This window comes from Mus caroli, chromosome 8, assembly GCF_900094665.2.
Source record: "Mus caroli chromosome 8, CAROLI_EIJ_v1.1, whole genome shotgun sequence".
NCBI classification, from domain to species: domain Eukaryota; kingdom Metazoa; phylum Chordata; class Mammalia; order Rodentia; family Muridae; genus Mus; species Mus caroli.
This window is the reverse complement of record NC_034577.1, coordinates 71,708,849-71,735,878: the sequence shown is the minus strand read 5'-3', so window position 1 is coordinate 71,735,878 and position 27,030 is coordinate 71,708,849. Positions and strand designations below refer to the sequence as shown.

The following is a 27,030-nucleotide window of genomic DNA, read 5'->3' as shown; positions in this document are numbered from 1 at the left end:
CAGAGCTCGTGTCTCTAGCTGCATATGTATCAGAAGATGGCCTAGTCAGCCATCAGTGGAAAGAGAGGCCTATTGGTCTTGCAAACTTTATATGCATCAGTACAGGGGAACACCAGGGCCAAGAAGTGTGAGTGGGTGGGTAGGGGAGTGTGGGAAGGATATGGGGAACTTTTGGGATAGCATTGAAAATGTAAATGAGGAAAATACCTAATAAATTTTTAAAAATGAAAAAAAAACATAAATATTAACTGGATCAATTAAAATGTCACCGAACCCACTGTCAAGGTGTGGGTAGCTTAATTGGATAATTCTACCAAACTCTTAATAAAAAATAAAAACCAATTCTTCATACGCAAAGAGGCATGAACATCTAATTCATTCCATGAGACCAGCTTATCCCAACCCCCAAACCAAAGATACTATGGGAAAGGAGAGTTATAGCCAAACGTTTCTCATAAACAGCGATGCAAAAATCTTCACAAAAATATTTACATCAATATGTAAAAATAATATGCTGTGGCCAAGAGATATTTTACTAAAAATTTTTTAAATGGCTTAAAATTTGAAAACCAGTAATAACACATTATATGAACAGAATAGCAATATATGAGCCTTTAAATGGATCTAGAAATAGTATCTGACAAAATGCCTATAAAGTTCCTGGTAAAAATGATCCATATATTAGAAATATTAAGGTAACTGCTAAGGGAACAAAAATTTACAGTTAATAATATCTTAGTTAATAGAAATAGATGTTTTTCTCCTTAATATTAATAGCAAGGCTGGGTGATGATAGCACATGCCTTTAGTTGCAGCACTTGGGAGGCAGAGACAGGCAGATCTGTATATGTTTGAGGCCAGCTTGGTCTACAAAGTGAGTTGCAGGACAGCCAGTGTCACGTGGAGAAACTCTGTCATAAAGAAAGAAGGGAAGGGAAGGAAGGAAGAAAGAGGAAGAAAAAGAAAGAAGGAAAAAGAAAGAGAGAGAGAAAGAGAGAGAAAGAAAAAAAAACGAAACAAAAACAAAAAGCCATGCAGGAACGAATCTTAATTCCTCTACTCAACACCATACAATGATGAAAAGAAGGCATAGAGATTAGATAGGAAGAGATAAAATTGACTTAAATCAACAGTGATAAGGCTATAGGTGGAACAACGTGTAGGATTTAGAAAGCTGCTTTAGGAATATTTCGTTGAGTTTAACATGACAATAGAATAAAGTTATCCGACCATGAAAACCCTTTCAGTTAAAAAGGCGTGTGAAGAAAGCAACAGACCAGGAAGCCTCAGGGTACACTGCCCTTGGATAAAGGTGCTGGCAACTGTGCCAGAGGAAAGGCAGCCTGGTCCTTAGATGGTGCCATGGACACTGACTACCCACATGCAGAAGAACTGAGCTGTCTCTTATCAGTTGTGAACAACAGCTTAAAAGTGAGTCTGCAAGTAGGAAAAGGTGCATGCTACCAGAAGCTGCAAGCTGGAAATCTGAGTTTGATCCCAGGGTGCATCTGAAAATGGAAAGAACTGAAACCACAAGGCTGTCTTCTGATCTCCATGTAAGTGCTGTGGTGCTGTGCACTAACACCACACACACACACACACACACACACACACACACACACCAAACTAATGAGAATAAGAACAAATAAATTTAAAGCATGAAAGCAAGAATAAAATGTTAAAAGCAAGCCCTGAAGCAATGGAAGCACTGAGAAAATGAAGGAAATACTTAAAACATTGGAATGAGCAAAATGTTTCTGTTTGTTTTGGTTTAGATAAGATCTCAGAAACATAGGGAAAAATAAAAATAAACAATGGGGTTATATCAAACTACAAACCTCCTACATACCAAAGGATAGTTACTATGATCAGAATAAGGGGACAACCTTACAGGATGGGAGAAAATATTTGCAAGCTATAATCCTAACAAAAAGATAATATTCAGAACCTATGAGGAATTTAAAATCCAACTGCTGGAGGCCTGATAGCACAATAAAGTTATGGGCAATTGATACAAATGTATCCAAATAAGACACCCAAATGGCAACATGAATAGATATATAAATATTCTGATGCCTCTTATGATCAGAAAAATACAAATTAAAACCAACTCATTCCAGGAATAATGACTGTAAATACAGAGGTGAGTGATGGCCAGTTCTGAGGGGTGGAGAAGAGGGCCGTGCCACACAGCTGGTGAGGTGCACGTTAGAACAGCGTGTGGAAAGCAGTCCAAGAGCTCCTGAAAGTACTCAGCAGAACTATGGCTCGTCCAGTCATCACCCTACTGGCTCTCTGCTCTCAAGAAGTGCTCCCCGAGGGCTAGAGACCCCTCCATGTCTGTGCTTATTGCAGCACTGCTAACACTAGCCAAGACACAGACACACAGTGGAATTTTACCCAGCTGTGAAGAAAAGCAAACCTCTAAACCCTGCAGTAAAATGGGTGGATTTGGAAGTCTAGCAATAGAGATGACACAGTTGCAGACATGCTCTCTTTCACATAAGCAGTTCCCAGAGGAGGAGAAAGAACTGAGTAATGGGAAAACAGAAAAGAGAAGATGAGGCAGTGGGGAGCAGGAAATAGGCAGAGCGGAGATGAGGGGGCAGCATTATCAGTTAAAACACGCATGGGTTGAAAATGGGATAATTATGACTAAAAGTTTATCTGTTACTTTAGGAATTAAAGTTAAAACTAATTATAATAATAGGCAATAAATGGAGAGAACCCTAGTGGTTGACAATTGATGAACAGACTAAGCCCAGAGAGACAAATGCTATGTAATCTCACTCATATATGGAAGACAAAATAGAGGTTGAGAATACTGGGGGTTAAAGAGACTGGAGAGATAGAAGGGAGGGAGGTACATGCAGATTTGATCAGTGAGAACTGAGCTTCACCTAGACAGGGCTACAAAGTTCTTACATTATTGAGCAGTGGAGTGATTCCATATTACCTTCATGTGCTATGTATTTCAGGATGCTGGGACAACTATGCTCTCACTATGAAGAAATAGTAATTGAGGACCTATATATATATTTTACCATAAGTCACACAATATATACATGTGTCATGCATACTATGTGTACCTTCTGTACATTAAACATCACCTGGTATCCTGTAAACCTCACACTTTATATGTGTTTTCATGTGTCCGTTTAAGTAAGGAAAAGAATTTGAGCATGCATTTCTGAATTCTGCTTCAGCAGCGCCTTGGACATTTGCCACGAGGAAAGAGCTTATGGGAAGAATTATAACCTGATGTTTACAGCAGTGCAATTGAAAAGCTGACTTGTAATCATCATAGGGAAATGAAGTACCTGGTGGCAAACAGCAAAACCCTGGGCTGTGTGCGGGAGCTTCCAAAGAGAGAGACAGCACAAACACCTGTGCGAATGAGGAACGGAGTCTGTTAAAGGATTTAAAGACCCAATGCTGTTACAATGTCCACGTCATACATGACAGTGTGTAGACTCTGTACACTCCAAATAACATCCCACATGCCTTTTCAGTAGAAACCAACCAGCCAAATCTAAAGTTTCTATGCAAAAAAAAAAAAATGCTAAAAGCCTCAAAACAATTTAGAAAACGTGAAGCTCAGGCACTCACACTGCCATCCTGCATGGCATACCACAGAATCTAATCAGTGAGATGGCGTGGTGGTGATGTAAGAAGAGACACAGGTAAAGGGAGGGGGCAGAGACCATGGGAGCCAACCCATTTGCGCGCAACAACTTGACATTTGTAACAGTGCCACGGTTATTCAAAGACAGGAAGAAATCTTTGTAACAAACAGCATTGGATATCTCAATATTCATAGGCATCCCAAAAGTCTCAAGCATCATCCCATGCTGTATGCAGAGGTGATTATAGGAGTTGGGATACAGCTTAGTTGGTAGGGGACCTGGTTCTCACAAAGCCCTGGGTTCATTATGGACATACTGATATACACCTGCAGACCCAGGATTCTGGAGAGAGGAGGGCGCCTCCTTCCTCAGCTGTATATTGAGTTCAAGGCTAGCCTACACTAACAGGAGATTCAATCTAAAAAAATTAAGAAATAAAAAACCAAAAGAGATTATAGGTCCTAATAATCAAGTCTAACTCAGAAGACATGCAGGAGAAAATTTATATGAGCTTGGGTTTGACAAAGTTTACCTACATTGGCACATCAAATGCAAATCATCCAGCAAAACGTTTATAAATTAGACTTATAAAACCTTAAAACCTCTGCCTTTTAAAGGCCGTTGGTAAGAAAATTAAGAGACCACCCACAATCTGGATTGAAAATATTTGCAAGACTCATATCTGACACAGAATTTATATCCAAATATACCGAGAGCTTTTATAATTCAGTAAGAACCAGACATGTTATTTGATAAAAGACATTGGCAAAATATTTGAACAGCCAGTTCATAAAACAAAATATACCAACTTCTTTGAAAAGATGCTGGACATCATTAGTCAGCTGGAAAGCAATGTTTTATTTTTATTTATTTACTTTTGCAGCGCCAAGGCTCAGACTCAGGACCCTGGACATTCTAGGCAAATGCTCTTCCCTGAGATAAATTCCCAGCCTATGTCTTCCCTTTTCCTCCCACCCTAAAATGCCTACTAACTGCTGTTTGATCCTTTGCTTTTGTAGGTTGAGCTTCATTTTCAACATAATGAAATCTTATAATATTTCTATGAAACAAACATTAAAAAACTTAAATGCTTTTTACTGTACACCCTCTAGAACGTCTAAATTGTAAAAGGCTGGTGGTGTGAGAGCTGGTGTTAACATGAGACCAGTGACTTGTGATGATGTCAAAGAACCCTCCCACTTTGGAAAACAGCTCATTAGATAAATTTATCCTTAACCAAGGCCCAGTATTTCCATGAAATACTTTGGTATTTACTTGAAAGTGTATGTTCACCCACAATCTGGAACTGCACTCCTCATAACATTCTTTTCTTCCTAATGGAAATAAGTGATATATAGCTGTATCTGGTCAAAAGTGCTAAGCTAACACAGCAGATCTGATAATAGAATAGCATTGTTTAATCATACATGGACTGACTCACTAAGACATGCTGACCATCCTTGCAACTCCCAGAAGAAGGTAGACACAAAACCATCACATTTTATAGGGTAGTGGTTAATCTCCATTGTCAATTTGACAAGCTTTAGAAACATTGTAGAAACAAATATCTGGGCATGTCTATGAGAGTTTTCTAGATGAGGTTAACTGAGATGGAAAGACCTACTCTGAAGGTGGACTTCACCATTCCATGAGGGATCCTGGGGTGAATAAAAATAAGTCATGTAACACTTGTCACGTGTCTTCTTCCTGACTGTGGATGCAACGTGACCAGCCTCTTCGGTTGCTTTGATGTCCCATCATGACTAAACCTTGAACTATGATGCAAAATCAACTCTTTCTTCTTTAAGTTCTTTTTTATGTGTTTTATGGCAATATCTAGCAAAGTAATTAATAGAGGTGATGATCATATGTATTGCTTAAATTCTCTTAACTGTAATTCTCTTAATATAGAGGTATGTTACATGTAAATTAGGCCTCTAAACAAGTCTAACTAAAGAAGAAAATAGATGAAATAGAGAAGAGTAGCCAATGTAAGCAAGGTCAAAGAAGTGAAAAATACAGATTTAGGAAAGCAATTCAAGAGAAGAAAATTATCAAAGAAACAAGCAGCTAACTGAATACATGAAAACAGACATATCAAAGTTTTTGTAGAATACTCAGGATTTTTTACAATCTGGTGGAGGATGGAACAGGCCATATAAGAGGGATCAGCAATCCGAAAGATACAGCTTGCCCTTTTAAAAATAAATGTTATCATGTGCTTTTAAGGGATACACGATATACAACTTAAGTACATAGGATAATTATAAATGATACATGGAAAGATGAGAGATAGATAGATAGATAGATAGATAGATAGATAGATAGATTGACACAGACAGACAGACAGACAGGTAGGTGGGTAGGCAGACAGGCAGACAACACAAAGCTTGCTACAATGAGGAGATTCTAAGCTAATATTTGACATACCTTCTTTATGGACAATGAAAACCCGTGTGCAAAAGGGTTCTATGTGCACTGCTGTTACATTGCCCTCTTGTATGCTAGTTCACCAGCCGTGTTTATCCTAGATTTGCTACTTTGTGTTCTTCTGACCTAGCCCCTTTCCTCCTCAAATACTTTGCAGAGCCTAGTAGCCATGGTTTCAGCCTTTATTTTGTAATCTTGAGTTTAGATGTTTAGATTCCATGCATAATGTTCTTATAGAGTATTTCCCTCCCATGGCTGGCTTAGAACATGTCCTCCAGGTTCATCCATGTGCAAAAAATGCAAAGATCCGGTTAACTTTTAGGATTGAAGTGCGTGAGGGGGGGGGGGCGAGGTTCGGGGGTGTGTGCTTGGTTTTTAATCCATACATCTGTTCACAGATGTCCAAGCTGTTCCCATAACTTAACTATTATGAGTAATGATGCCAAACATGAGAGTAAGCTATATTTGCAAGGTAGTTACTTCCATGGTCATTGCATACATGTTCTGAAGAGGAGCTCCTAGGGCACTGGACAGCTCTGGTTTTCATGTCTTTAGAAAATTTCACACTACTAGTGTTGGTTACATTACTCTACATTCACTCCACATTCTTTTCTACATTGATTATTTTTGATTTATGTGCATGTGTGTGTGTGTGTATGTGTGCATATGTGTGCATGTACACAACACATATGTATGGAGGGGGTGTATGCACGCCAGTGTGTACACTGCAGAATCCATAGAATATTGAGTGTCCTCTTTTCCTTATTCCTTTGAGATAAGATTCCCCCACTGGCTGTGGAGTTGGGTAGGCAGCAATGGTCCTCCTGTCTCTGCTCCTACAGACTAGACATACAGACTAGAGGAGACTAGCCATGCCTACCTTTTTACGTGGGCACTAGGGGTTCAAGCTCAGGTTCTTATGCCCGCACAGCAAGCACGTCCATGTGATAGGCACTCTTCCCACCATCTCTTTTTAACTTTTTATAGAATTCATTCTGATGGAAGTTAATACGTCACAGTGGGCTTTATGGTTTATGTGTCCCAACCTTTTGTTGGTGGTTTTGTGGTGTGGTGGGAGGTGGTCATCTCTCCGGTGCTACCTTGCCAATCCTTACACATGATGGGAGAGCACGTTAACCACTGAGTCCCAGCCCTAATACTTTTTTTTTTTTTTGTCACTTGATATTCTTTTTATGTTATCAAATAAGATGGTTTTCTTGGCTTTCTTTTCAACTAGGTTTTATGTACATAGAGACACTGTAGATTTTATGTGTAAATTTTCTTCTCTATTTATGGACTTTTGCAGATTCTTTGGGTGCATCATGTCATCTGCATAAAGAAATGGTTTTGTACTTTTTTTCCGTTGAATTTTTCCATGTCAAAGCCTTTGACTTTTTGTGTGTGCCTGATTGCCTTTGCTAGGACTTCTACAGCTATGCAGTACGATTTAGCATTTTTGTTTGGAATTGGATATTAATGGAAAACCCTCCTGGTTTTTCCCTTTGGTTATACAGCTAGTTGTGATGCCTCACAAACTACATTGGTCGTATGATGACATTCCCTTCTCTACCTAGAGTACTGACCATTGTAATGAGGAAAGAATGCTGGATGTTGTTGAATATTTTTTGCCACATTTATTGAAATGATAATGCAGTTCTTATCTTACATTCCACCAAGGTGATGCACCTCACTGATTGATTGGTGTGTGTGTTACAACTCTAGCATGCCAAGGACAAACCTTATTTGCTTATGCTACACGGTATTTTTTGCTGAGCTGCTGTGTTCAGTTTGCTGACACCTTTTGATGACATTTTTATCAGTACTTAGGAGATAAATTGGCTTACAGTGTTCTCTTGTGAAGTCTTTGGCTTAGGTGTCAAGGTGATGCTGAGCTCAGCACCTTAGGAAGCATCATGGGAAGCAAGTCAAAAGAACAGTGTTTCCTAAATAAGAGCAAAAATTATCTTATATGCTTTCAAGCTGCAAGTCCTGATCACAAAGTAAATGAGCTTCACCTTCAGGTATATAACACTGCAATTTCCCCACACACCCCTTCAAGAAGCTGTTGAGTAAAGTGCCAAGAGGGTGTGAAGAAGAAAGATTGAACATCCAGAAGCCCTGGGAACATTCAAGATAGTCCTCAGCACCATGTGCAGGAAACCTCTATAACTGAGCTATTCAGGAAGGAGTTGGACCAGTTGGGCTAAAACAAAGAGCAAGCCTGTAGAACTGAAATGGTCAGACTGTGACGATCCTGAGTGTACAGAGAGTGGAGCAGTTGGAAAGGCTGGGACAGTTAACAGCTTTGTGACAAGAAATTTTACAAAGGGGAAGAAAAGAAGAGGAAGGGTCATCCTATATGCAAATTGCTCAACTATAAAAATATTTACATGCATATCTTAGGTTAAACACGCAGTATTTACCTAAACCTAAAGTATAGCTATATTTGGAGAATGAAAAAACTGGGGAGTTATGAGAAGAGCTAGTGAAAAAAATCTGTCTTTTCCATGGTAGGATGTTTCAACGTAAATATGTGTTTTTAAGACCCTCTAGAATGTGCCAGAGACCTACGAGGTGAGAGACTCTCAGTACTCAAAGGGAGGGACCTTAGATGAATTGTCCTACAGTGGGGAGAGGGAACTTATAGAGTTCACCTCCAGTAGAAAGACAAGACATCAAATGGAGGGATGGGGTTGCCATCACACAGTCAAGCACTGTGACCTAGAACTGTTCCTGTCTAAAAGAACTGCAGGGACAAAAATGGAGAAGAGACTGAGGGAAACGAGGTCCAGTGACAGGCAATTCAAATTGGGATCCAGCTCAAGGGGAGGCTCCAAGGCCTGACACTACTACTGATGCTATGGTGTGCTTACAGACAGGAGCCTAGCATGTCTGACCTCTTAGAGGCCCAACAAGCAGCTGACTGAGACAGATGCAGATACTTACACCCAACCAATGGACAGAAGGTAGTAACCTCTGTGGTTGAATTAGGGAAAAGCTAGAAGAAGCTGAGGAGAAGGGCAACCACATAGGAAGACCAGCAGTCTCAACTAACCTGGATCTCTGGGATCTCTCAGACACTGAGCCACCAACCAGGCAGCATACACCAACTGATATGAGCCCTGACACATATACAGCAGAGGACTGCCTGGTCTGGCCTCAGTGAAAGAAGATACACCTAACCCTTGAGAAACTTGAGGCCCCAGGGAATGGGGAAGTCTAATGGAATGGGGGTGGGAGGGTGGAGACATCCTTTTGGAGATGGGGAGGAGGTATGGGATGAGGAACATCAGAGGGCAGACTGGGAGGAAGATAATGACTTGCCTATAAAAAAATTAATCATCATCATCATCCAGCTTTAAAAAAGAATTAAAAGTGATCACCGCTGGAGAATGAAAAAAAAAATGGAGAGACAACAACAGCAGACTGGAACACTTTCTCATAGTGCACCATGTTGAATAACTGACTTGTAAGTGATTTGCATGTGTGTCTCTAATACAGATTAGTTTCAAAATCTGCAGTCACTGGCAGAAAGATCATTCGGATAAATGGTAGCACCTGTGAGACTGAGCCTGAGGATGAGATTTGTCTCTCAGTTCGAGCTGCCTCTGGTATAGCTTCCAGCCTACCGCCCGGAGCTCTGCTCATTTGAGAGTCATGCTTGCCATTGTAGATCAGGGATATCACTAAAGTCTCATGTTACCACTGGATGGTGGATGAGAGCGGCTGCTACTGCTACTTTAACAACGGTGCCTGAGATGGAGGAGTGAAGTAATAGGCTGTGATCCAAGGCTGGCAAGTCTAGTTGCTGATCGTCCTCTTTGTATAAAACAGCTTCCATGTAAAGAACTTTGCCTTCCCCCAAGAGTCACAAGATTCCCTGAAACCAGGAAGATCCCTAGCAGGTACACGCCAAATTATGGCATGATAGTTACTAAGCCAGAAGCTACATCACTTGGTCCTAGGAAATTTCTCCCATAAGCTAATGACCTATGGGTATGCAATGGAGAATACCTGTGTTTTCCCATCAGTTTTCAAGCTAAGTACAGTAAGCCCATCAGAAATCTAGGTCTTCATGTAAAACAAAATTTTAGGAGAAAAAAAGACTAATTAATGCTTCAGAAAGGATTGTTCTGTTGCTGCTGCTGCTGTTGCTGCTGTTGTTTTCTTGACCCTGTTCTTAGAACTTACCTGACTGACCTGTTAGGTTGTTTTGTTTTTTAATTTTTAGGTGAGTTAAAATAAGTATAATTTAAAGTTAAAATATAGATAAATTGTGTCTAGATTTGTGTGAACTTACACGTTCAAATATATATAAAACCAAGGACAACCATGATAATTCACTGAGCATTTTCATTCTTTATTTTTCAAAGAATAAAATGATTTCATATATATCATTATATATACATATGACAGTCTCTCAAATTACATTAGTCTCCTTTGCTGTTTAAAGTAACCACATTATCTTGAATGACACAAATGATGTAATTCATTAATTACTTTTAATAAACAGCTTTCAGGTTTTGAGCTATTTCATGTAATGACATATTATTTATCCTTGTTCAAATATATTTATATATCCATATTTTTAATTTTGCAAGCTTTGACACAGAGCTGGTCTTGTGAAGCACCAATTAGATTGTTTCTTTCTTCGGATCTCCTAGCATCTTCCATCACATCTTAGCCACTTTCTTAAGATCACTTCAGAGGGATCCATCAAAATGTCTGAGATGAGTCTGGAAGATAGTTACTATACTAGATTTTACTTAGAAAAAAATTGGTTTCTTTCTTATGCATAACATAGGTAGTTGTGCTTAATATAAGAATTTGAAAAGAGCATCACAAATATTCCTACCTAGAACTATTAAGTACAGAAGCAATAGAGAATAAGCCAGCATCGTGCCATATTGTTTCTTTAAGTCTGGTCCTTAGAAGCAGATGCAGTAAGTTTTCATGAACTACAATGTTGAAATTCTAAAATGCTTACAAAATTGTTGCCTTCAAGTTAAGCTGGAAAGGTTCATTAAGAAAGAATGATGCTGGTGTCACAGTCAGTACTGCCTGTGAAACAATGCCTAGGTTCAAGCTATGCGCAGGGCTTCAGCATCACAGTTGGCTGTAATATAGATGCGGTAGGAACCCAGAGGAAAGCATCTTTGCATCTCTATAACTCTCCAGTTGAGGATCTTGCAGAGCACTTAACAATGTTAACCTTTAAGACATTAAATGCAAACTCATGCATCCTAAATAACAACCAAGGTTGCCGGAACGTCCTGGATACCTGCGATATCTCTACCTGCTTCAGGAGCCCACTTGAAGCAGCTGAGTCAGGACACTGGATGGGGAGGAAATGGTTTCCCTAGAGAAGGTCACACAGCTTCTCAGAGCTAACTAGCAAACACTGTTTTGTTTAACAGAGAGATATTTGTTTCCCAAGATTAAAACAGATTTGTTTTTGTAAACTAGCAGTAACGCCAGAAAACAAACCAACTACAATTTTTTAATGTATTTCCTCCATTGAGAAGGATTTAGAGAAAAACATCTCATTATTGAATGGTATATCACAAAATATGGCAAATAATGTCAAAAGCAGAAGGACTATATTTTTACCTTAGAGGTTTTGATCTTTTCATTTTTAATTAGTTCTTTGAGAATTTCATACAATGTATTTTGATCTCATGCCCACTCCCATGTTCACTTCACTGCCAACTCAACTCTCTCTCTCTCTCTCTCTCTCTCTCTCTCATTTTCCCATCCTCCTTCCTACCCCTCTCTCCCTCCCTCCTTCCTTCTCTCTCCATCAAGGCCAATTGTGCTGGTGATATATTCTTGGCTGTGTATTTTCCCAGTGACATATCTAATTGATCTACCAGGCTTAAAGAAAACTGACTTTCCCTGGTGGGAGCTACCAATTGCCAATAGCTCTTTGGTTATGGGCAGCCTTCATCCCCACCTCACCCCTCCATGGCAGGACTTTGTCTGTCTTGAGCATGTGCTGGCCTTGTGCAAGTTGTCACAACTCTTGTGTGACAACTGTAGCTGCCCTGTTGTGTTTGGAAAGTTGTCGGTCCTTGTAGTCATCTACCTCTGGCTCTTAAAGCCCTGTGTCCTCTCTTCTGTACTGATTCCTAAGTCTTAGGAGGAAGGAGAATGATAGAGTTGTCCCAGTTAAGAATGGGATTTTGAGATACATGTTTTTACCCTGTCACACAAGCCCAGAGAAGACTAGACACAGTCATCCATCCAGACAAAAACACAGCCATCTTCCTGGACCAAGGGCAGAGGAAGGATCCTGACTGTATTATTTAAGTGAACCAGCGTATAACAATCACCAACAGCTTCAATCCCTACAAGATGACTCACATAAATTGGGCAATCTATATTGGGCAAGTCTATCTTCCCTCGAGAGCTTAAACTTCTCCATTTAAAAAATTCTTGTGAATCAAAATAAGAGAAGATATACAACTTAATAGAGAAAAAAAAACTTAGAAAAAAAAGACAGTAAATGCACAAAACAGAAAAAAAAAATCCAGCATATGTTCAGAACATGAAACTGTAGTAAATGGAAATACTAAAGTTTCTTCTTCTACTACTCACATTGTATTTGCAAGGTTTGACGCATGGGCTTTGGTTGTTCTAAGTTTAATTGCTGTTCTGATTGGTTTTTCAACAAAACAGCCTGACCGTTTTTAGCCCAAGTTGAAAAATTTCAACAATCATTTCGAGTTATTCTGTAGGGCTACCTAGGTCTAGCCACTGAGCGGTGTAGTATATAGACTCCATTCTATATAGGAGGTTACGTACATACGTACATACAAGGAAGAAGGCTGCTAGAATAACACACACTATTTTTTTTCTTACGTTTTTCCCTTCTCCCTCCCAATTGGTAGTACTTGTCCAGTTGATTGGAGGGTTGGAAGAGGTGAGAGTGAATAACAGAAGAGAATTTTTTTTTTTTTACAAAGTTAATCACTAAAAGCTGCCAAGGTCCTTTATCAACACAATTTAAATTACTAACCAACTCCCGGTGCAACTGATGCAACATAAACAAATTCCTCTTAGGATGCAAGGAGAAGGGATTCGACGTGGTCCCCAAGTGAACTTAAAACACAGGGTCAGGGCACAAGCTGCAATCTGGAAGGGCACATTTTTTGGACCCTGCAGTTAAGGCTGATACTTGCAATCTGGTAACAATGCCCCAGCCCTCCCACGGCCCACATTCCAGGTCCTGCTCACATTTCCCCCTTCAGTGCATGATTTACAGTGCTTGCTTTTAACATGCAGATTTGTTTCAAGGTTTTATTGTTAGCCTTTAAGTCATTAGAACTGTAGCCTCTGCGTACAGAAATCGTAGACATATTCTGAGCTTCAGCCTATGTAGGATCCAGGTCAAATTCTGGACATTAAGCCTCTGTTCGCCTCCTCATCAGTTTGCAGGAGATGGTGTTCTACGACAACATACGGCCAGCATGTCTCTGCCCACCCCTAAGAATATTTCTTTCTTCCAGCCTCCTTTCTTCCGTATTTTGAGTTGATTTAAATAGTACTGATGGCAAGGGAGGGTGTGTGTATGTGTGTGAGTGGGGGTGGGGATGCGTGTTTAATGAACATTAAGATGTTTTAAATAAAGAATTATAAAGACACCGTGAGTACATACAATCTTCTTTTCTTAGAACACAACTCTGACAGATGCTAAGCAAGATTTGTCACCACATGAAAGAAAACCACGAATATAACTGCTAGATAGGCAGTTGTAATTGGCAGGTGTTGGGTTTTCAATGGGGACAAAAGACTGTACATTTTAGACCCTCCTTTTTTTTTCCTGGAGACTAATTGAAAGTTTGGTTCATTGTCAAACTCCACATGGTGGGGGAGCATCTATCCAAGGTATTCTCTTAACTGTCAAAACAGAGTATCCATCATTGCTGGCCTAAGCGAGCTCTGACCTGGATAGAAAATGCCACACAGATTTAAAACGCCACTTCTGTTTTTGGACTGACCCATGCCTTCCCCTTTCCTCCCACCAAGGAGATAGTTCACTGTGGTCTAGTTTGGAATATTCCATGAAGCACACTGACAATGTATCAGATTGGTCATGGTATGAACGATTTTCATGGATAGAAATACAAAGGCCAGTGTTAAATGAGAGCCTTTATGGAGGCTTTGAACAGTAATAAATTCTGATGAAAGTCTCCCACCCCTGCCGACCATCCTAATCTTTCTCAGACACACACTGGGCAGTTTACAGGAGAAGCAGCAGTCCTCCAAGGGACAGCTACAAGGAAGAAACAAAACCATTGTCTGTCATTCAAGCTGAGAGAAATCTCTCCCCATTTAAGTATATCCTGGGACATACACCAAATGAAAAGTTGAAGTCTTAGTTGGCCTGCTGGCACACTGCATGACTTTACCAAGTCTGCCTTTCCTGTTGTCTATGTGTGCACAGCCAAAGCAGCAGACTCCTGGATATCGGGATTTATTTGATTCTGTAACCCAAAGCCACATGCTGCCTGGAATATAATGGGAGATAATATGACTTCTTTGAAGATGAGAGGAAATGGGGGAGGAGAGGATAAATCCTGGTGGCATTAAAACAGAGGGTGAAGAACTGGTGTCTGCAAGGGTTTCCCAATACCATAGCTCAGGAAAACTATAACACTGCCTAGAATAGCATAAGGTGGCCAGGGCTGTTGTGAAATCTTCTATGGTGGGAGCTCTGGGCTGACAAGCCATATAAAGACGTGTTGCAAATTAGAAGCTTACTTCTTGTCAACATAGCAGGGGTGGTCCTTTCCCTGCCTAACAATGTGGGGGGTGACAGGGCCTTGACAGAGGAAGCAACAGGAAGGCCAGCTTCCAAAGCAGAGGAGAAAAATCAGCTAAAATAGCCTTATTGGGACCTTACCTCTAGTTGGCCACAGCCTCCTCCAGGGGACAGGGGACTGGGGAGGGTGCTTAAGGGACAGAACAGAATGTGCTAGAAGCTTTGAAATCAGACAGACTCCTGTTAGAAGTCCTTCTCTTTTACACTGTAAATGTGTCTGGTTAAAATTTCTAGCCTTCTGGGTCTCAATTTCATCTGGATTCACAGGAGATAACAATATAGACTGCCCAGCCTTCTTTACACATGGCCTTAGATAATATCCCTTTCAGCATGGCTGCAAGGTTTGGGAAAACAAGCATGCAGGGCACTGTACAGCCCTGCTTGCCCTAAGACTTTTTTGCTTATTAGCCAGGCAGCTCTCCTTTTTATTGTAAGGCAATTTTATCTTAACAGGCATTTTTGACCACTTCTTCCTTCTGTGTTAGCATGTGGAAATAGTATATGTGTTACCCATATATGTGAGAGATTGCCACTTGGATACCACTGTCTCATTTTTTTAAAAAAAATACATTTTTAAATGATCTTATTGATTTACTTTGTGTGCCACTGGGGGTGGAGACATGTGTGCCACCAGACGTTCTGGGAGGCACTTTTACGCTCTGAGCCTTATCTCCTGTCTTATTACCTCTATTATCACACAGAAGAAACCAAACCCTTAGAAGGAAATGTACCTACATGTCTGAGCCACCATACCAACCTGGGGACCTCCTCAGAGTCCTGGGCTGTTTGAGTTACTGTTGAACACGTACGCGCATGCATGCACGCTCTCTCTCTCTCTCTCTCTCTCTCTCACACACACACACATACACACACACACACACACCAAACATTTCAAAACATTTCCTGCAGTTGTGAAAATGCCTTACATTGCACTGCTTACGAAGTCAGCAAATGGCTATTGTAGAATGAGCATCCCAATGTTCAATTCTAGGAGAAACACATATAGACAAAGCAATGTTTCAAAAAATATCTAGAGCTAGTCCCAGCTCCAGGTAATGTCACTCCCTCAATCTCTTTGCCCACCAACTCGCCAGCCATGCTAGGCCACATGGCTCCCACCAGGCCATCTCTCAGACAGGGCCCCTGAGTTCCTCTCGATTTCACGAAATGCCCCACACGCCCCTGATTAGCCATCTCAACACCTAATTACTTGATAGAATCAAGACTCTTAATGCATAATTAGCCAATCAGATTTATATATCAATAATAATATAATTTACAAGATGCCAATATAATAATTTCAGAACCAAATGATAATGAGAAAGCTTTAACACAATTATTCTAACCTTTGGATAACACCATGTTGGCCTCCATTCTAGTTCTCCTCTCATCCTCAGACCTCTCTCTCTGTATATTTAATCTTCGCTTCACCTCCCTTCTCCAGTCCAATCACAAGCTTCCCACTGCCCTAATGTGATTGGACAAGGAAAATCCTGAAACATAGCAATCTTCAGTCTTTTGAGTAATCCTCTGGTCTTCTTGAGGTTTCCGTCATTGCCGACCATAAATATCACATACTCCTCTCATATGTCACCTGGGGAAGGTATTGCCAAGAGTTAAAGCTTATTTCCATCTACTCGTTGTGCATCCTTGAACAAGTCATTTAGTGACTCTACCATAATCACAGAATAAGAATTCTTAAGTGTGTGTGTGGGGGGGCGGTCTGTGTGTCTGTGTCTATGTGTACAAAGTCACTGTATGTTGATATCAGAGCACAACTTCAGGTTCCCTGAGGAACTCTGTCCATCTCCTTTGAGACAAGGTCCCTCATTGACTTCAAGCTCAACAATTAGATTATATTGACTTGCCAGGAAGTCCCAGGAACCCTTCTGGTTCTGTGTCCATGTGCTAGATTACAAGTCCACATCATGGTGCCAGCTTTTCACATGTGCTGGGGATCAAGCTCTGGTCCTCATGCTTATGAGGCAAGCACTCTATTAACTGAGGTACACCAACCTATGAGTAAGGCCCTTTACCAGCACTGTGAAAATGACCCCTCTTATCTTCATGGAGGTGCCCATTTTCAAATGTGATATGAAGTGGCACTATCATGTCACATTATTATAAGATTAGCTAGCTATGGTACAGTGTCACAACAGCAGGATGGAGTCACAGAGAACCATTAAACTTCCAGCACATGCTCTCTGAAGATAGAGGTCACAAGTAAGTGTTTTGAGAAATGGTGCTAAGGAAGTAAGGCTTCAACTAGAACTAATCAGCCACAGGAATTTACACTTCACCAAAACAGAGCTCTGGTGGGAGGGCTCTTTAAGGCAGCCCCAGGGACACAGCTTAAATCCTGGGCCAGGGGCAGTTTCTCTATTATAGCATAATCATACTGATGTTTCCGTCACCAGATTCAGTTACAGTGACTTATCATGCACCTGTGGATTCCCGCAGATGAGGTCTGCAAGGCAGAAAGCATGCCATACTCAGCTCTCTAAGTCACTGTTGGCACACAATGGTTTTACAGCACAGAGATTTCTGAGCTATATCAAAAAGAACAGTTAGTTAGCTATAGGGAGGGGGTCACACTCCAGTTTCTTGGCCCATGGAAAAGAGAAAAAAAAAATGTTTTACCAGTAGGACTTCCTCAACTGATGGGCCATATTCACAGGACTCCAGATTCTTTCTGAGTAATATTTCAGCATTTTCCAGCGGTCTTTACTCAAGGTCTCTAAGAGCTCTTTTCAATGGTAGTCAAAAATATCCTATTCTGTTGATATAGACACATACATGTTAGCACATACACTTGCCCACCCATTTATGTCCATACACACTTGTGCACATGCACACATACACACACACACACACACACAAACACAAACACACACACAAATACCTATAGCCAGAAAACATAAATAAAATATTGAAAATAGTTACAGGGTTTTAGGCATATGGTAATTATGAAAAGATTAATTTACCATTCATCAATAAGTATTATACAAATTTTGACCCACAGAAATGCCTTAAAAAATACCAAGTACCAAATTAATACAGCTATACAAAAAGGTCAGCGGACATCCTCACAGTCCCGACTACTGGGTGATCTAACTCTGAGGACTGAGGAAGGGCCCTTTCTCCTTGGAAAGATGCAGTTTCTACCATACAGTACCTTCTGGATATGATGAAACTGTTTGCTAAGGCCTTTGAACATAAACCACCGAAAGATTCTCAGGGGTCCCCACACTCACATGTTCACTGTAAACATTTATCTTTGGTTGGTACATAAGTGCAAGATAACAAAGCAAATGTCCTTTTTTGTGAAAAGAATCCAAACCCAACAAAGACAAAACAAATTTAGAAAAGAAATGCAAGAAACATACCTCTTGTTCTCATGTGCTGATACAACAGCATCTTAAAAATCCTAGTATACCCTTTATTACATTCTCATGTTTGATAAAACATAGCACTCATTTATGTTATGTTTTGTGTGAGATCTTCCTGAAGGATCACCAGAAGGATTTTCTGTCCAAGAGTTGATATTTCACAAAGGAAAAAGGAGATGAAGTGACCAGAGAAGGAAATAGGGTGACAGGTGGCCTAGTGTTGTGCAGAGGAGCATTCTCTGTTAGTACCAATCTTTAGGGACCAGTGCTTTTGGAACTGCACAGGTATTTTCAGATTAAAACATAATCACATACACCTAAACAGCCTCCCCAGTGAGGTTTGGGGAACTAATTGGACAGAACAAGGCAGAACAAGGCAGTGTCTGGAACTTCCCCGCCCTTTCTAGGTAACTTCAAGGTATGATACTCAGTCTCTCGCATGGTGTCCTGAAGTGTGCCAGAACCTGGGGGGGGGGCAGGGGGAGGAAAGGGAAGGAAGCTTAGGGCACAGAGGACCAGTTTGAAATGAATAAGCAAGAAAACAGTCCAATAAGTCCATCTCATTAGCTCCGCATGTGCAGCAGCATGGACTGAGGAAACATAGTGTCCTGGTTTGCTTTCTGTTGCTGTGCTAAAACATGATAACCAAAAGCAACTGGAGAGAAAAGGTCAGGGTTTGCTTGTCTCACATGTCCTGATCCCAATCCCTCGGAAAGGGACATCTGGGCTGGAAATGAGTCAAAGGCTATTGAGGAACACTGCTAACTACCTTGTTCTCCATGGCTTATTCGGGTCTGCTTTCTTTTGCCACTGGGACCAGCAACCCAATGATGGTCCTGCCCACAGTGAGCACCACCCTCTCATTTCAACCATGAAGCAAGCAAATGTCCCACAGAGACTTGTGTACAGGGAATTTGACAAAAACCTAATCAGGACACGTGGCAGAAGGCACATGAATCTGAAGGGGCACAGAAGGCAGGAGACAAGAACCATGAGACAACCACACAGCACAATAGGCATGAGGAACAGAGCCTGCAGCCGAAGCAACTGAGCAATCTTCTCATAGAAAACATACCATTGTCTACCAAGAGTTTATGTTCACCCAGTTCCTGTAGGAAACAGAAGTGCCAATACTCAACACTGGCAATCTGCAATCACGTGACCTGCTTGGCAGTCATGTGATGTGCTTGCTCAATGCAAAAGTTCAGCACAGTCCATAAATTTATGTATGCTACACAAAGTGCAATTTCTTTTCATCTTTTCAGAAAAGAAATTGTTCTTATTTCGTTCTTAAAACAATGCATGCTGGTTATATGTGTGCTCTTCTATTTGCATTTTAAGCTTGATAGTTCTTCAAATTTCTACAACTTAATTACAAATTAATGTTCCCAAAATACAATGTTTCCAAAGTCAAAAGTAAAATGAAAAATGTTAGTAGCACAATGTTTCATATTTCTTCTTTATATTCTTTATAAATCTTGAACAAATGAGTAAAGTCCTTTACCCCCTCAAGAATGCTATTGAATTATCAACCATGAGACTGCCCAAAACATAATCACTGTTAACTGTGCTTAAAACACCAACAGAGCCTCCCCTAAAACCTCAGCTATAATAGAAAACATGCAGTGGATTTTCATCTCATTTAAGAGCTAAGGTTTCTTTTTCAATATCTGGAATTTATGAGATCGACTTACTGGGCATTATTTCAATGGGAATGGGTCGAGAGGGTTTTCAGGCTCCCCTCTCATAACTGCTCAAGAAGTGTGGAATTTCTCTTGGCTCTTTTCCCACTGACATAGGAGGTGACCCTGTATTCCCTAAGAAGTCACGCCCGTGTTCTCCACCTGCTTCCTTTCCGCACAGTGGCAGATTGCAGGTCTTCAGACATGAGTTTTCCAAGCAAGACTCAAGACCGTGTCTGTGTGTCAGCAAGTGGATGTGTGCATTGTGGGCGCTAGTGCAAGAAGAACGTATCTTACTCTATGTTCCCCATCTCATTGCTTTGAGATACAGTCTCTCTCTGAATGAGACACTCCATTTCAGCAAAGCCAGTTAGCTAAAAAGATCTCAGAACTATCTTGTTTCTGTCCCCAGTGTCAGGGGCTCTTACAGGTTTGTACATTATCAGTGTGTTGCTTTTTGTTTCTTTATCAATAAAATAAAATTTTAAAAAATTAATTAACCTTTATAAGTATTTATTAACACATAAGAAGTATCCTGAAAATCTAACACTAAATTAGAAATTGAAATGTGAATAATTGTAATTATTGGAAAATGGAGACCATGCATTCAGATCATTCCTTAGCTAATAGTTCAAATGATCCCAGCCCTTTACTGCAGAAGACTTAAGGTAAGAATTGTTTACACTTTTAAAGAATTACAGAAGAAAAGGACACGAGAAACAATAGCAAAGCATTCGGGAAGAGAAATGGGAGGAAGGGAAGAGAAATAAGAAAGGGAAAAAGAGGAAGTGAGGAAGCAAGGGCATCGCAGTAGAAATGACACAAGAGTGCTAGGAAAGATGGAGGTGTTTGTGTAGGAAAACCTCATGGTGTCCTGTTAGAAGGGCAGCTGGCCTAACTAACGGAATATCAGGTAGTTTTAGAGCAGTTAGGGCAAAGGCATAAAGAAAGTACTAGAATAAAAAGATGGCTAACCCACCCTTGATCCAGTGCAGCAAATATTGCTCATTACCTTCCCAACATAGATCCACTCCCAGTTTGAGTCATAATGAGGCACTGGTGTTTGGTGGGAGGGGAGCCTATCTTCAGCTGGTACAAAGTGGCAGTTTACTGTAGGACCCATGACAACAACTTGCAGTGTGTTTGATGTGTTTTAACCTTTGGACCACACTGGGTGAAGTTCTCATGCTTCTAGTAGCTATAGTTAATCTGTAATCAAAAGTCAGGATGGAAAGTTAACAGTGAAGAAAAATTAGAAAAAAATAGTCCACTTTCAATCTCTCTGCCTGGGAATTAAAATGTTCAGTAATGCAGTTCCTTTTAGCCATACCCAGTGTTAGGAATTGCCTCTGCTTCTCTTTAATCCCAAAGCATCATGACACACATTGCATAGGAGACAGTATGCAGGGAAGTGTTCATGGCTGCCTCTGCCAGCCATCAACAGGATATACAATCACAGGAGCTGCTGGTCTTGTCCTGATGAGAGGGAACCATCTGTTTACTGATCCATACACTCAAATGTATCATTGTGAAACCTTGGCTAAACACATCTCTGGATAAACTATATAGATGGTTATCACTGTCATTAAAAGAGTAGAGAGGGTCTTTCTAACCATTAGTGGGTGATTTTAGTTGTGTTTTAGGAAAAAAAATTATTTGGGCAGAGTCAATAAAATGCAGAAATGAATTTTACCAGTCACACTTGTATCCTTTGACCCCCAGATGATGAGCATCAGATCCCAATAAACACCCAGTTACAGACTGACCTCAAGAATCAACAAGAAACCTTCCCAGAGGACAAAGGGAGTCTCAGGCTCATGCTGCTCACATGGTACCTGGGCCCCTCTACTGTCTCTCTTGCCCTCTGATGCAGACATAGATCGTGTTTCCTGTCCAGCACACTGTGGGCTATGGGTATTATCACCCTTGCACAAAGTTACATGAGTTTATTCTAAACGTCTTGCCTTTTACAGCTCAAATTGAAGCCTTTAGTGGCCCTTGGCAATCCCTTCTGTGGCTTACTTTTATAGATAACACATTTCCCACACCCACCCCTTTCTCCTGGCTCCTTCGGAGATTTGGTTGAGGAAAACCACACAGGATTCTGAAATCTGTAGGCCAGGCGCCCACATCACAGTGACTTGGATCCCCATAGTGGTGGCTTCTGGCCACTCATCAAAGTCAGTTCTTTCTCTTATTATCATTCCTAACAGGAAATTTGACTCCAGTGAATATATATAATATTTTCAGTAGCTTTAGCTCATAACCCATTAATTACTTTGGGTTTTATTTATTGTGCTTCTGGTATTTCTCTTAAATTTAAAACTCACCAAGAGTCTTTTAATTTTAATATTATACTATTATTTATGGGCAGTTGTAGAGGGTACTAAAAGTGAGAGAGAGGTGGTTTTCATGAAAATTCTCATCACTATTCTTTCCCAGATCACTGAAATCACAGCTTCTCTTTATGTTGTAGGCCACATCCCAATTTCAGATCCGAATGTGTTCTTGCCTCTCCCAACACAGTCAGAGGCAGACTAATTTACTCAAGAGCTTATTCATTCCTTATCCCATTCCTCTTTATCTAAAAGGGACCAGACATTTACAAAGGCCCTGGGGAATTTGGTGAGGAGAAAGTCACACCCTATCCTTGTCATCATGGGACTCACATTCTCACAGAAGGGGACAGATTTATAAGAAGAATATAAAAGAAATTGGGGGGAAAAGTAAAAGAATGGAGGACAGGGGAAGGGGAGAGAGGGAAGAAGAAGGAGAATGAGGAGAAGGAGGGGAAGGAAGAGGAGGAGGAGGGGAAGAGGAGGCAGAGGGAAAGAAGGAGAGAGGAGGAGGAGGGGAGGAAGAGGAGGGGGAAGGAGGAAGAGGAGGGGGAGGAGGAGGAAGGGGAAGAAACCTGTATTCAAGTTCTGGCTAAGTATCCTAAAGAAAATGGCTCAGTTATCCTTTGGATGGGGTTGCTAGGGAAGGCTTCTTTGGATGGGTTACTAGAGGAAGCTTCCTTGGGCAGGTGAGCTGTGAAAGAATCAGAAGATAGCTACATGAACTCTGGAATTAAGTCCACCAAGAAGAACCTACTCCATATCAGTCTTGCTATGCACATGATAACTGTGAATAAAGGGCAATTAGTGTTTAATTTCCAGCACTTCCAAGTTCAAGAGTTTTCCTTGAAAACTGACCAATTTAATAATCAGCCACAAGTCTGAGGGGAAAGAGAACATTTAAGGGGACCCACAAAAATATTGTCAGCATCTGAACTAAAATTCTGTCCAGTGATATCTATTTTGGAAAAGAAGTTCCAGGAAGCCCCAAGGAATAAGGCATCCTACCTGCTCCGGAGTAATGTGGACCAGATAGCATACACCCGAATTTGCTGCCCATCCAGTGCCCCTATGACCTTAGACATTCCCATCTTCAGCTCTATGACATCACATTGCTGAAGGTCTATAATCCCTCAGGAGAATGTGTTCAGGGATGGTCTTGTGCACTGGCATGCTTGTTAAGTTCCAGGCTTGGAGCAGAGCAAGCCAGGGCAGACTCAAAGTGCAAGTAACACGGTCTGTGGCTGGGAAGTGGATACAGTGTTAGAACAGATGGCTATCTACCCAGTCATAGTGCTTAAAGCTTGTTAATAAAAATAGGTCTGTGTGACAATTATTTGGGAGCTAGAACAGGAACAGATAAGGCTCTCCAACTTAAATTACAGCCTACAGGAATGTCCCCAGCAAAGCACCAGAGAGCAGGAGCAGCCTCACCTCAGCATGCTCTGCTGTCTGCACCTGGCACTGACGCAATTACTTTCTCTGTCAACTCAATTGGATGTAGAACTGCCTGGGAGATTGGAGTTGCACACCCTTGGGTGTGTCTTTGAGGACACTTTTAGAGAGTATGAACTCAAGATAGAGGACTTTCCCTTCAGTGTGGTGCCATCAACTGATTATCTGGGGCCCAGAAGAGAAAAGGATAAAGCTAGATGAGTGCATGTGTCCACACTCTCTCCCTGCTTCTTAGTCATCATGAGGATCCCACACATCACAGGAGCCATGCAACTGTGAGCCCAAATAAATCCTTATATATTTGGTTATTTTGCCCCATATTTTGCCACAGCAATGAGAAAGATTAATGCACCCTAGAAAGCATGCAAATACAGCATTTCTTTCCTTAACCATCTGTAATATACATCAACATCAGGATGATATGCATATACCCTAGTCCACAGAACCTGCAAATGGACAGGGATGAAAAAGGGGTACTTAAAGATTCGATTAGGGGTCATGGACTTACATTGGAGAAGGTCAGACCTAAATCCAATGACAAGTCAGCTTTCCCAGAAGGGAAGGGGAAACAGACACACAGGAACAGGAGCAGTGAGCAGAGCTCTGATGCTATAGCCCAGAGAACTCAGGTGCTTCTAGAAAGTGGAGGAACAAGAAAAAGCCCTCCTCTCCAACCATTGAAGCTCCCCCCCACTCCCTCCCTCCCTCCCTCCCTCCCTCCCTCCCTCCTCTCCTGTGCATGTGTGTGTGTGTGTGTGAGATTGCATGCCAGAGGAAAACTGTGGGTATAACTCCTTAGGCTCTGTCCACCTTTTAAGAGATTACTCTTTTGAAAGTCATGGCCTCTCACCAAGCCTGAAAATGCCAAGACCACAACAACTTGGGAAAGAAAGGGTTCTTATTCTGTTTAGGCTTCCACAGCATTGCTCATCATCAAAAGATGGGTAGACCATGCTCCCATTTTAGGAATGCAAGCCGGACTGGAATCTGGAGGCAGGAGCTGATGTAGAGGCCATGGAGAGGCACTGCTTACCCGCTTGCTCCCCATGGCTTGCTCACTCTGCTTTCTTAGAGAACCCACCGTGGGTGGGCCCTCCCTCCTATCAGTAACTAATTAAGTAAATGCCCTACAGCAGAATCTTACACAGGCATTCTCTCACACAAGGCTCCCTTTTCTCAGATGACTCTAGCTTGTGTCAAGTTGACATAAAACGATCCAGCACAGTTGGGTGACCAGAGAACTCCTGAATCTGCTTGCCTCTGCCTCTACCTCCCTGGGGCCGAGTTTATAAGCACACAGCAACATCCTGGCTGTTTCGCAGGAGTGGAGTTCTGATGACAAAGTCCAGGCCTCCTCTTTGCCTAGCAAACAGTTTTTCCAACTGAACTCTCTCCCTACCTCTTTCTGTTGTTTTAAACTCTCACATTTGTGGTCACGTATTGTGGCCAGTATAGGTGCTCAATATATAATCTGAAGAGTCTGGTTTTCTTAAGGTTAGGGAATCAATCTTGTATTTTATTGGGAACAACTATTGACAAGGGATGAAAGAGCTTAACAGAAGACACAGATCATGGGCCAAGCTACAGGACTCAAACTCTCATGCAGTTGTGTCAAAGACTGTATTCTCAGAGGGCAGCTCCTGGCCATGCCCCATGTTATAAACCACACCTCAGAAAAATGGGAGGAAAACTGGAAGGAGAATAAAGAAGACAGGGAAGGAAGGAAAAGAGAAAAGCAAGAGAAAAGAAAACTAAAAAAAGAAGGAACCAAAAGACCAAGTTACGTCCTGTTCCCTTTGGGGAGTTCATCTGAGAGGTGAAGGCATTAGCACAGTGCCAAACACAGAATTAAACACTTGCTAGCCTAAGGTAGCATTTTCTGAGCATTGTTGAGGGACACCTGAACACAGTGAGGCCACTCCGTTGTAGGTCCTAGGCCAAGCTGTGAATGTTTCAAAAGAAATCCAGAGAGCTGGGATGGCAGTTGGAGGAAGGGCTCAGAGCTCCAGCTTTTTCTCTTTGCCAAAGCTAAACCAGCTGAGTAAACTCCGGAAGCAGAACCACAGGCTCAGTGAGGCCACCCCACCAAGAGCCTTGACTTGAGCCCAGGTTCCATCACATCAGGGCAGACCCAGAGAATGCCTGCCAGACAGGGTGCAAGATGCTACACTTCTCACACTGCCTGCAGACAGGGGAGTTCAGAGAGGAAGAAGAGACCATCTGAGAAAGAATGCTGTAAGCTGAGGCTGTAAATGAGCTTTCTCATCAGCCTGGAAATGAATTAGTGAGACTTGACTTCTGTTCTTTTCTTTGCCTTGCACCACATTAAGTCACAGTTAAAATGAAAAATCTTCTCTCCACCCATGATTAACGGGACTTGGTCATGTGCCCATGTGATTTGATCATGGACAACTATAGTGAAGGTGAAAGGTACTGAACCAAATCAGACAAGTCTAGGGTCAACCCATAGATGTGGTAACTTGAATGATTTGATTAAAGAGGACATATGCCTACCTATATCTCAGGGTCCTCATTTGTAAGAAATGAAAGCCTAGAAAAGATAAGGGATGCTATTATTAAAAATGACAATACAAAAATGTCAAAATAATGGTTATTGACATTCAATCACAAATTTTAGGTTCTAACAAATTTCAAATCTCTCTGTCTCTGTCTCTGTCTCTCTTTCTCTGTCTCTCTCTCTCTTTGTGTGTGTTTGTGTATTGTGAATGTGTGTGTATACATGCACACATGCACTGGCACACACCTGCATGATTAGGAGTATGTTTGTGTGAAAGTCAGGAGTTGATTTTAGGTATGTTCCTCATCTGCTTGTCAGCATCAGTTTTGAGATAGGCTCTCACTGAAACAGGGGCTCCCCAGGTCAGCTAGACTGGTTAGCCGGTGAGCCCCAGGGGCCCTCCTGTTCACCAGTTTCTACAGGTCTATCTTTGTACATCTGTGAAGTCAGTGAGTGTCAATGTCATCTACAAGGATCCTTGTCAGAATCAAGGGTTCATGTATTCAAGGATGTTCTAAGATCACTTACAGCAGTCAGTGTCCTTGCTATAAGATTAAGAAGCTGAAAGGTCCTGCCTTCCATATGTGGGCCACCTTGAGCCTTTTGTGCTCTCCAACCATATTGTAAAAGAGACAAGTGCAAAAACTGGGGGCCACTCCAGTTGCACTCAAATTGTGTGCTTGAGGCTTCCCCTCTAGCTTGGAGAGGAGGTCTAGGGAGAGCGAGTATTCAGTATGGGGCTCCCTGACTCTGGTCATTTTCACAGATCT

The 27,030-nt window shown here is 41.4% G+C and overlaps 1 long non-coding RNA gene across 3 annotated transcripts; it reads right to left on the bottom strand.

The window, feature by feature from the left end:
- Positions 1–10,481: 10,481 nt before the first annotated feature.
- LOC110300547 lies at positions 10,482–21,077 on the bottom strand. Of its 3 annotated transcripts, none has more exons than XR_002378585.2 (5): positions 20,931–21,077; positions 17,521–17,656; positions 16,227–16,474; positions 15,807–15,867; positions 10,482–10,792 (listed from the first exon to the last, which is right to left on the bottom strand). It is a non-coding gene; the product is annotated as an uncharacterized LOC110300547 (long non-coding RNA). The 3 variants fall into 3 exon arrangements; XR_002378584.2 differs by having other exon boundaries at positions 20,964–21,077; XR_002378586.2 differs by lacking the exon at positions 15,807–15,867 and having other exon boundaries at positions 20,964–21,077.
- Between the last annotated feature and the right edge of the window lie 5,953 nt (positions 21,078–27,030).